At 38.7% G+C, this 15,489-nt stretch overlaps 1 protein-coding gene across 2 annotated transcripts in view; it reads right to left on the bottom strand.

Annotated features, from left to right (window-relative positions):
- The window catches only part of LOC145496459 (uncharacterized), a 38,690-nt gene extending 28,088 nt beyond the window's left edge, over nt 1–10,602 (bottom strand). For both annotated transcript variants that reach the window (XM_081476123.1, XM_081476122.1), the window contains exon 1: nt 10,444–10,602. The gene's annotated coding sequence lies outside the window, so the exon portion shown is untranslated. The remainder of the gene's footprint in view (nt 1–10,443) is intronic.
- Between the last annotated feature and the right edge of the window lie 4,887 nt (nt 10,603–15,489).

Here is a 15,489-nt window from a genome sequence, read left to right as displayed (position 1 = left end):
TCAAACAATAACAACTTGTTTTATAAAAATGTTTGCTGTATCTGAAATGGGAAAGTAGTTGGAAAAGTGATTAGGTGAGTGGGCAATGTCTTACTTTGCCTAGTAATCAAATTTAATCGATCTTGACTACTTGTTACAAAAGAATATTATTTCTTCAAGAATATTTTCAACCTCTTTTTATTAATATAGCTACGATTGTACATTAAGATTGTTCTTGCCTCAAACATATCGTAAGTGTTTGAAGTTAAGCTTAATGTCACTTCTTGTTTCTAAATTGTTGTATTTACAGCATATCTTTCATAATACCTATTTCTTGCTTTAAAACTTGAATTGCTGTACAATAATAATTATTTGTTTGTTCAAAAAATTTTCCCCTTAAAACTTAAATTTGTGTTTGATCTTTTCCAGGGTTATTAGTTAGTTTGACCTTAGATTGGCTATCTCAGTTATCTTAGAAATAAGATCAGGTTTCCTTGGTTTTTTGGGAAGACTAGGTTTATGTCCTATGAGTTCGTTAAGGAGTTGAATGAGATCACCAATTTTCAGCTTTTTCAACTCATCCACTGACTGGGTAATGGTCTTCTTCTGAGGATCTTCAGTGGCATTAGGGGTTGTCAGGACATCTTCTCTTGGTTTTTCTACAGCTGAAATCCGAGGCACTTTCTTTGCCGATTCTTGCTTGCCTCCATCACACCAGAAATTTGTGTCTCTTTTTACATAGCTGCGGGACTGTCGTTGACAACATTTTAGAGCTTCCTGGCGCTTTTCAACAAGCAGGAGACTAGTACATGCATCCCATCTGTTTATCTTCCGATGGAAGATAAACAGATGGGTTTCGTGCTTTTGACGTGTTGCGTCTTTCTCCAAAACCGCCTGATGCTTTCGGCCAACGCTTTTCCTACGCGCTCTCCAGCAGATTCTGTCAATCGATAGCCAAGAGGCAGAATACTTAATTGCAGAAGCGCAAACACTGTGTTCGGCTGTCCACAAACTTCTCTCCATCTCCAAGAGCTTCGCCATTCAGTTGAAATTGAAATATGCCATTGCTTTCATTGACGAACGGAGGTACTATGTTGATCAGCAGGGGATGGATCGGGGTTTCGAAGAGCTCTGAAAAGAGCTCCCGATCACTTACGATTTCGCTTTCCATGTTCATTGAGCAACAGGTTTTCGAATGAATCAGCTGCGCCGACAGCATACTTTTGAAATTCGCGGTAATGAATATTTCAGTTACAGTCAAGTGGTTTTCTTGAATGGGTATTGTTTAGTTTTGACAGCCATTGTTATACAGACGTGTGCTTAACACAATAGCTCTTCCATCGAAGACGCGCCATTTTCAAATGCAACTCCAACAAGAAGTTTTCAAACTCAAAAAGCTACAGGTTCCTGTGGACCGATTTTCAAATTTGAAACGGGTTTTGTTTCAGTAAAAAGCCATCTTTCATTTGCCGTGCGTGAAAATTAGGAAGACCGGTTTAGATGGTCTGAAAATTGCTTCTGAAAACGGTCCCCATACAAAAAATGGCCAATTTTTGCCCATTTTCAAGAGCAAAAAGCTACTCCTTATACCTCATATATCAACTTACTTAACGGCTTAAATTGAAGATTCAACCTTCTTCTTCAAAAAGCCGCGTGTGAAACTTGAAGTTTTAACTCCTGGAAACCAGAACAGTAAGTTTTATCAACGCTATTGGGCCAATTTGGACCCTTTCTTCTCTTAATCAGGGCATTTCACGACACGCAAACATTCAAATTTGCCGCTTCGCCGGTCATGAATAATTAATAATGTCCAGGCATTCTACCCGATGCTCCAGGTTGACCGCAGCCGCAATTTTTCCGAGCGTAGTTTTTGAACTCCTGCAATATTCGAGGCAACATCCAAGCTTTTCGGCTCACAGGGCTGCTCTGATGACCAAAACTGACTTGACTTAACCAGCATTTTCTTTAAGATTTGTAGATTTCGCAGTTCAATTCTGCTTTCGCTGTAAGTTTTCATTCCACGAGAAGCGACGCTGGAGTCAAGTTTGACAGTGGCGTGATTTTCCTGGACCAATCACAATTCTTTGCTACGCATGGCAACCAATGAAATTGCTTCAATTTGTATAGACAATAGATTACGTCGAATGGCTTTTCTCGTGTTCGCCAAAGTGGGCAAAGGACGGCTTTCGAGTTATGTTGAGAGATTTTGAATTGAAAAAAGCTATATCTGTAGTAGTTTGTTCCGTTATTATATAAAACAAATAGATTCCATGTTGCCGTGCGTCTGTTCAGTAATAGATCACAGAAGACGTCAAAATGTGGTAAGAATATCAGTGACACACTCGGCTATCGCCTCGTGTGGCACTTTTTTGTTCTTACCACATTTTTACGTCATCTGTGATCTATTACTGAACAGACGCACGGCAACATGGAATCTATTTGTTAAATGGATGCACGCGGGAGGTTGCTAAGCACGAAAGAAGCGTAAGAGTGGCACTCGGCTATCGCCTCGTGCGACTGTAGCTTCTTGAGTGCTTAGCAAACCTCCCAAGTGCATCCATAACTCAATAGTGCACCCTATGGCGTTTACCATTTGTTTTATAACATAACATCGAGACATTGGAACAACAGAAGTCCTTTTATTGAGCTATATCACAAAAAAATGTTCGTGTAGTCTTACATGACAAGAGAAAACAAGCGCGCGAAAATTCATTCATAACAACCGACTGCACACCAGTAACTCGATAAAGTTTCATCTTCACACAACTGTGAAGACAGTTTCCAATTTCTGGGAGAAGGACGTCGGCCATTACTTTGGAAACAATGTCTGTCAAAAGATTTGCTTTGTAAACATTAGCACACACGTCAGCAGCGTACACCCATGGACAAATAGTAGACGCTAAATTAACCAATCAGAGCGCGCGCTTTGCTTTAGTTATGTTATAATATGTTCTCAAACATTTATCAACCTTAAACATATTTAAAAGCTAGAGATATTATATGACTTCGATGTACGTTTTCACACGAAAGTGCGGAAGTCCAATTTGTCATGTTTTACTGACTGTACAAACACCCATCGGCGGGCGCTCTTATTCATCGACAACACACAATTTATTGGATTTTTACCCAAACAAAACTGAGCAGTATCTACAGACATAAACTTTATTTTCACATATTGGGCCTTGATAAAACATCAAGCGTTGCTTACAATTCAGGCGAAACTCAAACTTGCAATTATTATTATTTTTTTATTTTTTTTTTTTTACTTTTCGGTTAAGATAGACTCTGGCGAAATCCTCGCAAGCGTGTAGTAAGAGGAGGGAAACTTTGAAGTCCTGAAACGCTGCTATATCCAAATATATCCAACTAGTTTTTTTGCTTCGTTATGGAAAAGCTGTTAATCTTCAACATATGTGAAACTTGGAGTGGAGTAATGTGGAGCTCTTGTAAAAGAAGCAGCTGAACACAACTTGATCAGTGATATAAAGCGGGACATAACTTCAGTTAATTCGACACTGGCTTACTTCACTCAAACTGGAGCAGCTTACGACGAAAATACTGAAGTAAAATTCCAACAGACATGAACGTATTTAGTTGTGGGCCAAAAGCATCAAACATTTCGGGAATTTCGGCAGCCATTTCCCCGCGCTACATCCGCAAAAATCCTCGCAGCATGTACGCGCGTGTGCCACACATGATGGCGCAATTTGTTCTAAAAATAGAAAAATTGTCCCATATCATAGGGACAGCCCTAGGCTGCGAACAGGCTCCCGGCGAGGACGGAAAAAATTACGGCGCGCGCGAAACAGAAGAGAGAGAGCAAAGCGATCGGGGCGGAGACAGGGGAGCCTGTAGACTTTGTTTTTGATGTGCCTATCCGCCCTTGGTGATAGGCCTGTAACAAATCAGTCAATGACCTGTCAAGAAGCTACATTTTCGGTACTTGCAAACAGTTCTAATCGAGCTAATCAAATAGCCGTTCCCCGCCCCGATCGCTTTGCTCTCCGAATTCTTCCGTTTCGCGCTCGCCGAAATTTTTTTCCGTCCTCGCCGGGAGCCTGTTCGCCTGCTATACTAGAAATGGTGCCCGATTATGGTCTCCGTCCCCGATTATGGCTCCTGATGAAGAGTATAACAGAGGTTTACATTTCTTTACTATGGCATTCAATTTTTACTATGACAATCAATTTTCTACCCAAAATGAAAAACAGCCGGTTTGCATCGGTGAAGTCCAGCAAAGTTTGTGAATGTAACACTGCGTTAGCTCACACAATTCGCGCTATAATTGACCTATGCTGGTGTTTATTACCCAGGCAGTGAGGCCTAGGTTTAAATTTCGGCTCTGTTTTTTTTCTGCGTTCAGTCACAAATAGCCGTCTGGTCTCTAAAGCGCATGCGCCACCTGTGCATGCGTACAGCGCATGGAATTTACAGAGGTTGTCGTGGAGAAGAGTTAGCACGGATTCCATGACTTCTAGGGCGATGAAATCACATATAAACGAGCACACTGTTCAAGGTAGACCAACGCTAAAGGACGTTAAGCGTTTTCGGAACGGGTCGCTGCAAGCCTTACGAGATATCAATTTACGAGCGAACATTTCGAGTGAATCATGAATCACGTTATACCAAAGGAGCCATCAACCGGGGCTATCAACTCTTCAACTTGATAAAAAGCATCTTCAGAAGCGTCTTCGTATTTTTAGACGTGATCGTGAACCAAGCAGAATCCCAGCACGAGCTCAAGAACGTCTGAGCAACAAGAGCAGAAAGGTTAGAGAATTTGTTTACGAATTCATCTGTTCGAGTACACCTAAGTAAAATGCTCTGAGAAACTTCGTAAAGTATAATAAAGATAAAATCTGGAACTAAACGATATTCTCTCGTTATTTGCCTGTAACAGAGTTATGTGTCTTAACAAGAGTGAAACTCATGTAGCGAATTATTGTACATTTAAGCTGAAAGAAACTAATGTATGTCAGTGACCCCAACAAAACAATTCTTGGCTTGCACTGTCACGCAATCCTGACGCAATAAAAAATTTATTCGAAAACCATTTAGTGGATAAAATCAAGAAATTGTGATGTTATAGGAGATTAACAAAGATGACACTCCTCGACGTTTAATTTCTGTGCGTTTTCCCAAGCTCAGATATTCGTCGAAATATTTTGCACAAATTTACGGAGACCATGGAACCGCCATGTTGGTGTACCTCCGCGGTACGCGTACATTGCGGCCGGAAAATATTGTAAACATCTGAACTTACTTTGGCTATCTAGGCGACTGATTATCTGTACTGAACAAACAAGCATTTACATAAGCACTTTTCCTAATACTTTAACTTCTAAATGGGCTGAAAGTCACGAGATAAGTATATAATTTCGACAACCGCGTTCGTAGGTGTATGTCACGCATCACCATAGCTATGAAATTCAAAATGTCTCGCTTGCTCGAGAAACGCAAATAACAACGACAAAGGCTAAGGAAAATAGACTGCAACGTTTATAGGTAGATATAAATACCTTGACTCATTTCACACCCGAAAGACTTGCAAACGAGTAATAAGCTATTAATCGATTCCAAGAAATGCAAGCAAAAGCAGAATAACTTAAGCACATCAATTCGATTGAATTTCGTACAACTTTAAATGCAGAACATTTAGCTCAATTGCAATATAGCTATTGCTTCTCAGTATAACGACTGCCTGGGTACACGCAGCAAAGCGTCTTCTTAATTATTGCAACAATTGTTTTTAAGAATTGGCCCGTGTGGTGCCACTGTTCTCAAAAAAAAAAGGGTGTAGATGGCGGAAAACAGGCTATTTCAAGTGATTTAGATTTCTGGCTCAGCATCTGATCACAATGAATTAAACCGACTGAAAAATTATCATTTTGTTAAAGCTTAAGTTTCCTAGGATTTATAACAAATACATATTTCGTTCATATTTATGATTTATCTTAATTTTTTTTTTGTCTTTTCACTAAGCTTGACAGAATATCTTAGGTCCCGTTGCATTCTCGACAGAGTCCCAGTAGGCTGTTTGTTGATACAATCGATAGTGGCACTAAGTAACAAAAATTACAGACACCGACACGTGACAGAGTCAACTGACACGACCACATGGCCTCGTTATATCATTTACGCCTAGTAGTGATCAGTAGCAAGAGTCGCAAACGTTCCTAGGCATTTTGATCATTGATCTGACTGTATACTCACTTCGAATACCAAACCGGAAAGGTAGAGAATGCCACATGGTGGCCACTCAATGAAACAGTCGCGTTAAAAGCCGATAACATGCGCAACGCTGATAGAATTATTTTGCATATACACCGATACAGAGGGACCAAATCATATCCACGCTTTATATTGTATGGATCTCTTGATTGAAACAAAGACACAGTCAAGTTTGATCTTCGATTTCCTAGAAAAAGAAGACGCGTAGGCCTACTAGTATCCTGCTGCAACTGAAAAACAACCAAGTTACTTTATATTGTTCCAGTCAAGTGGAGATCAAAACAATACGCATTCTGACTTCAAAAAAAGTGAGGCACCCACTGTTGTGGGAAACCGGAAATTTGCTCAGTCCATTATCACTCTTGCTGCCTCAGTAGCATCAAGGTATGGGAAAGTCCCTCCCTGTAGAGTAAACGACAGAGAGAAGCACGAAGGGCAAGGGAGACAACTAAACGGAGGGTGGATGGGGCGAGTTGTTTGTCCGTAGCTTAACTGACTCAGCTGCACATCATTAAGTCGTTTATATAATGCTACTGACGTCATTGCGAGGGATCATCAATATTCTATGAGGTTTAAATAGTAATCAATCGAGAATATGAATTAATTCCCGCACAAATCCTGGCTAATCGATATCGTCCTGTTCTTATCCGGAAAATAATACTTGAAATCCTTCATCCTAAGACCAAATTGCAAAAAAACTGAAAGCATCTCAATTTACACACTACATCTTATTTTATCGGCATTACGATTTGCCTTGACTCGAACGCATGTGATCATTGATCCAATCGCGTGACGGAAGCAAATTTATTATGTGTCAGACGATTGTTAAACTTAAATGTTGTGAGCAGAGGCCTAGGTTCACTATTTCTTGTTCTCACCGAAGTCTCTTCTTGAAATAGTTCAATAACAATGCCTAACAGCGATGAAACTCGAAGTAACAGAAAATTGCTCAGTCACGTGACGGAGACAAATTCGCACAAACCTCAAAAGACCATACCTTCTATAAAAAGTCTCTTCTTAGAATAGTTCAATAACAATGCCTAACATCGATGAACTTGAAGTAACAGAAAATCGCTCAGTCACGTACGGAGATGAATTCGCACAAACCTCAAAAGACCATACCTTCTATAAAAAGTCTCTTCTTAGAATAGTTCAATAACAATACCTAACATCGATGAACTTGAAGTAGCAGAAAATTGCTCAGTCACGTGACGGAGACAAATTCGCACAAACCTCAAAAGACCATACCTTCTATAAAAAGTCTCTTCTTAAAATAGTTCAATAACAATGCCTAACATCGATGAAACTCGAAGTAGCAGAAAATTGCTCAGTCACGTGACGGAGACAAATTCACACAAACCTCAAAAGACCATACCTGCTATAAAAATATGTAGATCGAGACTTAAGGAAAATTTGACCGGAAGACTGATAAGTTTTAATCAAAAATGGTATGGATTTCAGTGAAACAATCGCAAATCTTGCGTAAAATAGACTGTATAAAATATGTCGAAGCAGAATTATTAATTTAAGCCACCCGTGGCCACTAGATCGAAATCGTAGTTAATGCAGAAGAGACGCCTCAAGATCAACGATTGGTTTGTTTTGACTGGTTACCACTGTCACGCATTCACAAGCTCTCAGAATAAGCTTCATAGTAATGTTCTGTACAAACAAGATACTTGATTGTCACTAGTTAGAAATTGTTACTGTTTACAAGAGATTCATTTTCCACGCTCGGTGGCTAAATCTCCACTCTGATTGCACTCTTTTTTTATAAGAATATTGTTTTTCCGGCTGAGGCTGAATGTTCTTATTTTTTTGCCGATTTTAGGTTGAAATATTCTTTTGAATATTCTTAGATTATATAGCTTATGACATTTCTGCTTTCGAATGTATTTGGTGTCTGGATGGTGTTAAAATAATTTTGGAGTCAGCCTGCAGGCATCAAGGCCTGGTATGACGCAGAAATATTATTAGCATCGAACATACGGCTAGTGCCGTGTTTGTTGCTTTTTTCAACTCACACAATTATATTGTTTTCCAAATCTCAGCCTCGTGTTTATTCTTAAGATATTCTTAAAATTTCGCAAATTTCAGCCTCGATACTCTAATAAGATATATTCTTATAAAAAAGAAAGAGTGTCTCTATTTATTCCCCCGGTTTATCCCCCAAAGATTCTTCGAATTATATCAGGACAAATAGTTGTTTATAGTCTTTTATTATATCTTTGACCGAAACTATATTCACAGCAAAATAGGCAATCAACTCGACTGAATTGTATCCTTTGTTCTTTCAATTCCTTTGAAGGTTCAAGTCAAATGGAGTCAACTGTAAAGACGCAGACATGTGACAGGGTCAATGTGACCACGTAATATCATGTTAAACACACATTTCCTAGATTTGTATGTGGTACCTAGAGAAACAAACGTTTCCAGACATTTTCAGCTGGATTTTCAGCTGTTGACTACATAGCATTTCGAATACTAAACTATAAAAGCCGAGGAAACCGCATGCGGCCGCTAATAGGACATCACGCAGAACGCAGGCGAAATTAACTAGAATTTTAAAATATTTAGGCTGAACTATAAAGTATTGTATGATTCTCGTTGAGTCCGCTGATAGGAACGTCTTTGATGCACTTGATTAAAAGTTGATTTTCGAGTTTCTAAAAAACCTACATGTACCCTGCTGCAACTGGAAAACAACCAAGTTATTTTATATTGCATTGTATCAGCCACGTGGAAATAAACAGAATACGCCTACGAACGATAAGAAATGTCTGGTTACAAATTCAGATATCTGTCTGACTGTAGACTTCCTTGATATGTCTGACGAATAACACTTTAAAATAGCCATGAAATCTTTCATTCTGAGAAAAAGTTCCATAAACAAGCAAGGCTTTACAAACATCTCAATTTAATTACACCATTTCCTGTTGTATTGGCTTACGGTTTGTACAAATAAAAGTTGGCGTGTGTTCTTGAACATGCGAAAATTGATCCATTCACGTGACGGAGGCAAATGACGATTTATATTACATAGTACTATGTAGGTTGAAATTGACAAAAATTAACTGGGAGATAAGTTTTTAGCCTAAAATGTTATGAACAGAGAGTGCGCTTTAACTCTGTCTTTCTCATACAGTTGTCTCCCTAAAATAGTTCAATAACAATGATCAATGCTTAACATCGATCGATGAAAATCGAACAAACAGAAAATTGATTCAGTCATGTGAAGGAGACAGCTTCACGCATATTTCAGAAAAAAAACCTTGAATACAGATATGTAGATTGAGAATGACTGAAAATTTGATTCAGAGAGAAGCTTTAATCTCAAATAATTGGGAACATCCTGTTCCAAATATCTAGGGAAATCGCAAATGTTTGTAAAATATGTCATTGTAGCTGTCTGCATAATTTTACAAAACAAAGCGGAATGATTATCTATGCTCATTGTGTTTTCAAGCAAAGTATCGATTATATTAAAGTTCAAGAGAAAACTGTGGTAAAATTAGTTCTGTGAGATCGATGTACAACACAGGCAACTGCAGCTGTGCATGATGAGAGTTGCATTCTAAGACAGTCATTTCTACAAAGGTCAAGCACAGAGGTTGTCTTCCTTCAAAATATCACTTTCACAAAACAATATAATTAGAGGTTTCCCAGTCTTTCTCTAGATTGTCTTCTGGAGTTTTAGAGTAAGTTTCGACCTCCTTAATCAGTAAAACAGCACAAACCTGCCTGAGAACCCCACAACACAAAATATGCCAAAATTAACGATGTACTACTCGGCTAATAAGTAGACCGGAAACAGTATTTTAGCATTCGCCGTACATTTCGAGATGTGAAACAAATAGTTTTGTCGCATACTCATTAAAATTGTTCCTGCTAACACTAACCCCAAAACGGTGTGCCTACCCGATTTTCTGCTGTTCCAAATGAAGCGTTAGACCTCTAAAGATAAGCAAGTAACACAAAAACGCAAATTGTTTGACAGAATTTTGCGAACGACGATTTGCAAATCTCAGCTGTAATAATAAATGAACTTCGCTTTGTTGAAGAGATTGCTTTGATAAGTTTCTTTCTCCAAAGAGAGATAACGGCGCATACAGCGCATTTTAACACGCGACATAACATTGTACGATGCACGACACTCTCGTTGGCAAACGCACGTCCCATGTATGCATTGAAAACAGTCAACTACTGTTTGGTATAAAAAGTTCCAAAACTCACCTCAAGATCTTAAAGCTGCTTCTTTAAATTTTTCTTTTGCACTTCAACGGTTTTGAGACTAAATCTCGGACGATTCCAACGCACGCCACGATGACTGAGTCTGGAAATGCCTACCGAAGCACATTTTCAACCTGTAATAACTGATAGGCAGGCGATAGACGAGACGGTGCGAGGTCAATTGGCTCGAACTGTTTCCTTGTTTTTCTGGGAGCCAATGTCACGCGTTTACAAGCTGTCAGGCGACGTTTCATAAAAATAATTGTTCGTTACGAGGTAAGCCTTAGATCGATTGACCAGCACGGAAGCTGTAGACAAAATGATCCAGATTTAACTATGAGAATGGAAGATGACAGTTACTGGAGTGGGTGAATCAACAGTACATGCATGCTGAATATAAAATATGCTGGTAGATGATATTTGAATATCGAACTGGAGGAATATCAATGGATCACCCAAAAATTGTTAATTAATGTAACTTGCAATCAGTCCTTATCTCTATTTATCCCTAACAGCAATTCAGATAAAAACAGTTTATTTTACCGTCTTGTATTATCATAAAGAGATTTCTTTGAGCGAAACTAAATAGGTTATAATTCCGACTGAAATCAAAGCTTTAGTTAAGCATTTCAGTTCACGCCACGTTATATTTTATTAGCATTACGGTTTGTAAAGTTGACATCAGTCTTTGAGGAATACCGCTGACGAAGTCTTCTTTTATGAGCAAATTGAACCAACGAAAATTGATCCGACTGCGTGACGTAGTTAAATCAGTCACACATGCAAATCTTGACAATTATGATAACAATAACATACAACTTTGTATTGCAAAAATGTTGTGAACCGAGGGAGCGCGCTCACTCACTGCTCAGTGTTTCTTTCTGTCACATTTCTCTCCATAACAGACTCTAAGCAATCCCTAACATATGCATAATCAAAAACTGGTACTAGGAGAAAATTGCTCAGTCATGAAGTGAAGGAGACAAAGAGACTCTGTTAGGGGTAAATTCCGACAAGCGACATGGCCTTGAAAAGGCGACATGAGAGCTATGAATTGACGACGAACGACAGACTACTCCAGCGAAATAGTGAAAGCGACACCAATGGCAAGATAGACCGACAACGAATTTCGGAACTGAGAATGCATGCATCGATTGTTTTAAACGTCTGAGTCGAAGTGAAGACGCATTTCCAGAGTTTGCTTCTGCTTCATATTTTTATTAGTGGGTCACCAGTGAAAGAATATAAAGCTGTATTATCAACAAATGACATTATGAAAGGAAAAGGGAGACAGGGGAAAGCTGCCAAGGTCTTCTCGTCTTCAGCAGAAGATAAGGGTTACGCCAAATTCAAAGGAAGAATATAGATAGGAGAGATTATCTGATTGAGGCCGTTGAGATTTTGAGTTAAAGAACGGTTGTTAAACATAAACATGGTAAAAATAGTCATAGGTTCGATTGTACATTAGGTCCAAATACTGACTGGAAAATGGCTGAAAATAGCAATTCCAAGCGTCTAAATTTCAAAAGTTCCTGGGGGGAGCATGTCCCCACATCCCCCAGGAGGTTAACAACTTCAGCGCTCGAAAGCATGCCCAAGCCCTTAGAAAGCATGCCGCCAGCCCCTTAGAAGATTTTGAAAATTTGAAGTAGCTAAGAAGTCTTTTCCTTCATTCTGAGTCGAAATATGATGCTTTAAAAGTAACCATAGAGTAACCATTAAACCCACTGACTGGAGAAATGCTGGCTCTGCATAAGAATTCCTACTACTGAAAAGTGGTCCAAGTAAGTGCAAAGCATACAAGGAGTAAATTATATCCAAAGAGATACTTAATTATATATGTACTTGACTAAAACAGCAAGAAACCTTCAATGCGTGAGAAATAATCGTTTCAGCGTGAGAGCGCAAGATTAAATTCGTTTGCGTGAGCCTCATGCTCAATGCGTGAGACTTGAGAGCACTGTGTCGGTTTTTTTTTTTTTTTTTTTTTTAATAAACAAAGGTATTGTGATGTGTTACACATGTAGCTTCGTTTTAATCGAAAAAGGTCAAATTTCCTGACACAACTCCTCTGAGACGAAATTCCGACAGGCGACATAGGAATCTTGTGAAATGCCGACATGGCTGGTGGCGAATTTCAGACAGGGGACATGGGTACCCCCCCCCTCCTAACAGAGCCTCGACAGACCGTTCACACAAATTTCACAAGACTGACCTATACTGGAATGGATTTCAGTGAAACAGCCGCTCAAATCTTTGTTCAGCCCCGTCAGGATATCAAGCTGATAGTATGCATAAGTCGTGCAATAACTTATGTTTGATCAATGAAACGAAAACAGTCAAGGCTCACGATGAGACGCTCCGAGTAATGAGAAATACCTCAGTTTCCTTCCTGACAAGTAGACTTTGATCATGATTACTTAATTATTCTCAGTAAATGCGGAGAAAAAATTAATTGAAACTTTCATGAGATATTAAGGCATAAGTATTAAAGAAAATATTAGCTCCAGGATCCAGTAGATAAGAATGTCAACTTACGTAGTATTATTCCTTTATTTTTCGTTCTTTTGTATTCAGTGAAACCTCAAATAATCAGTAAACGTGACATACACTTCTATCCACCATGTAGGTAGAGCTGTGTTGCCAAAGTTTAGCGTATTTTGAAAACCAGCTCCTCTTTTCTCTCCCGAACACTGTGACAGTCGGGACTAAAATATGCTCACACACAGTAAGTGGTAGTCTTTGTTTCTATGGTAATCATTCTACTGTTATTATGACTCAATCACGTGACGATAAAAAGTCACAAATCTCAAACAAATTACAGTCAAACCAGTATATAACGGTCACCCTTGGGAAATGGCCAGGTGACCGTTATATACAGGTTTACTTTAAACTCCCCTGGGAGTCAATAAATAGCATTTTTATGTGCAAATAATCACTCAATTTACGTTTTATTGACAACTTGATAACGAGTAACAGCAACGAAATAAACACGATAAAAAAAGCCCACGAAATGTCCGTGGTGTACTTTAAGGGAGGTGCAGTATACTTGGATCTACGTTTCCTTGAATTTATTTCAGTTTAATGGCAGATTTACAGAACAACAAACAAACAAAAAATAAGCTATAGGGATAATTTGTAAAGAGTTGCGTGATCCGATATAAAAACAAATCACCTCATGAAATTATAAGGAAAGCTTTAAACGTAACAATATGAATCTCAAGAAGAAGAAAAAATCGGTAATAATTTTCTGATATTTCGGAGCTCGAAGCTTGATTTCATGTAGTATGTCATTAACTTTACTCAGTGTGAAAGAAAGTTCTTCATGTTCATGTATTAGTAATTGTGTTTAGCACTAATATTTGTATTTTTGTGGGACCCCTGCCTTGGTGGCTGCTATTTAACGAGCTGATGAATAAAGCTTGTCATTATTTGTTAATCGTAACTCAATTTCGTGACCGTTATATACAGGTAAAAGATAATGAAATTGTGGATCCTGGAAGTCCAAAGGGTGACTGCGTCCGTTATTTACAGGTGACCGCTATATGCAGGTCAATTTAACAGTAAACTATAAGGGACGATTTTTGGGAAGTTGTTCAATGACCGTTATAGACAGGGTGACCGCTTTATACAGGGCCGTTATATACAGGTTTGACTATAGCACCATGCACATATTAAATTTAGACGCCGACAGAGAATTTGGCAGAGAACTGAATTTTCGTCCAAGTTGTACAGCCGGTAACAAAAGAGAAACCAAAACGACATTCCAGCGTCTGCTTTATAAAAGAACTTGCCCCGCTGAGCTCGGCAACATACATAAATTGATGAACGTTTATGAGCGGATGAGATATACTCTGAATCAGTGAATGTCGTTAACTCGACCTCAGTTGTCTTGAATTCACCTCTGTCATTTTCCCTTGAACATGCTCTTTTGCTCATTTACTGTCGGCCTTCTCGAACCGAACCCCGGTCCATCTCAAACTATCCCTTTCGTTTCCCTTTTAAAAAAGAGTTCAAATATTGACAAACTACCAGATGTAATCAAGGAAGTAAACAGGAAGTAACATACTCAAAGTTTTACGCATGGTTCGTGTGGAATTTCGTGATTCCCGGCAAATAGATTGATGTCTAAAATATCCCAATGTTTCTACGTGCAATCCGTTCAACAATTCGTTCAACAATTCGTGTGCATGCTGTACGATTCTTTTGATCAAGATTAGACGGTGCAGACCAAACACGCTGTAAAGGAACACACTTTACTTGGTACTTTTCGAGATACTTGATCAAAAATTTAATGTCAGGTTTTCCTCAAGCAGCGCTGGAATTCAAGTACGAAAATTAACTTGCTTTTACCTCAGAGTACTGAGGAGATTGCCTCCTGGAAGAGAAAATTGCGTACATGCTACACAACAATCACAGACTTTGTGGAATACAATGAGCCTGGACTTACCGCGATCTGCATCCCGGGATGTTGCAAGTGATATTAGAATCTAAAGTTCCCGAAAGTTCTAAAACCGACTTTATTAAAAGCACGCACAAAAACAGAATAATTTAGAAGCGCATACAGAACAAAAACAATCAACAATCCTTTACTTCCACACGATTCGGTTTAAAGCAATAGATTTGCTTGCGGGATCGTGTTTACACTAAAAACAGAAATATGCACAGGAACAATATGATAATTCTACAATTCTACGATTCTAATAATTTGAAGTTGTAATAAAATAATTCTATAATTTTAATAAAACTTACCGAAGCAGCTCCTAAGAAATGTTCACATGTACGCATAATAAAATATTCTGCTAAGATCATGTGAACAAACCAAGGTAAGGTTTGTAATTTAAGCAGAAAACATGACAAGATTAGAGGTCATAAAAGTTGGCCCGCTTTTTTTGGATGTTTATGGTTGTTTACCATTTCCTCGGAAAAACCGGTTGGTCGACAGTTGTAGTAAATGGGACGTGTCAAATTCCGAATGGAAATTTCCACGAGGATGCGCCTGTTCCATTTTCACGACTTTTTCCAGGAAGATAGGAGCAAAGGCGATCC

Source organism: Orbicella franksi, chromosome 9 (assembly GCF_964199315.1).
Source record: "Orbicella franksi chromosome 9, jaOrbFran1.1, whole genome shotgun sequence".
NCBI lineage: Eukaryota > Metazoa > Cnidaria > Anthozoa > Scleractinia > Merulinidae > Orbicella > Orbicella franksi.
This window is presented reverse-complemented; position numbering and strand designations above follow the sequence as displayed.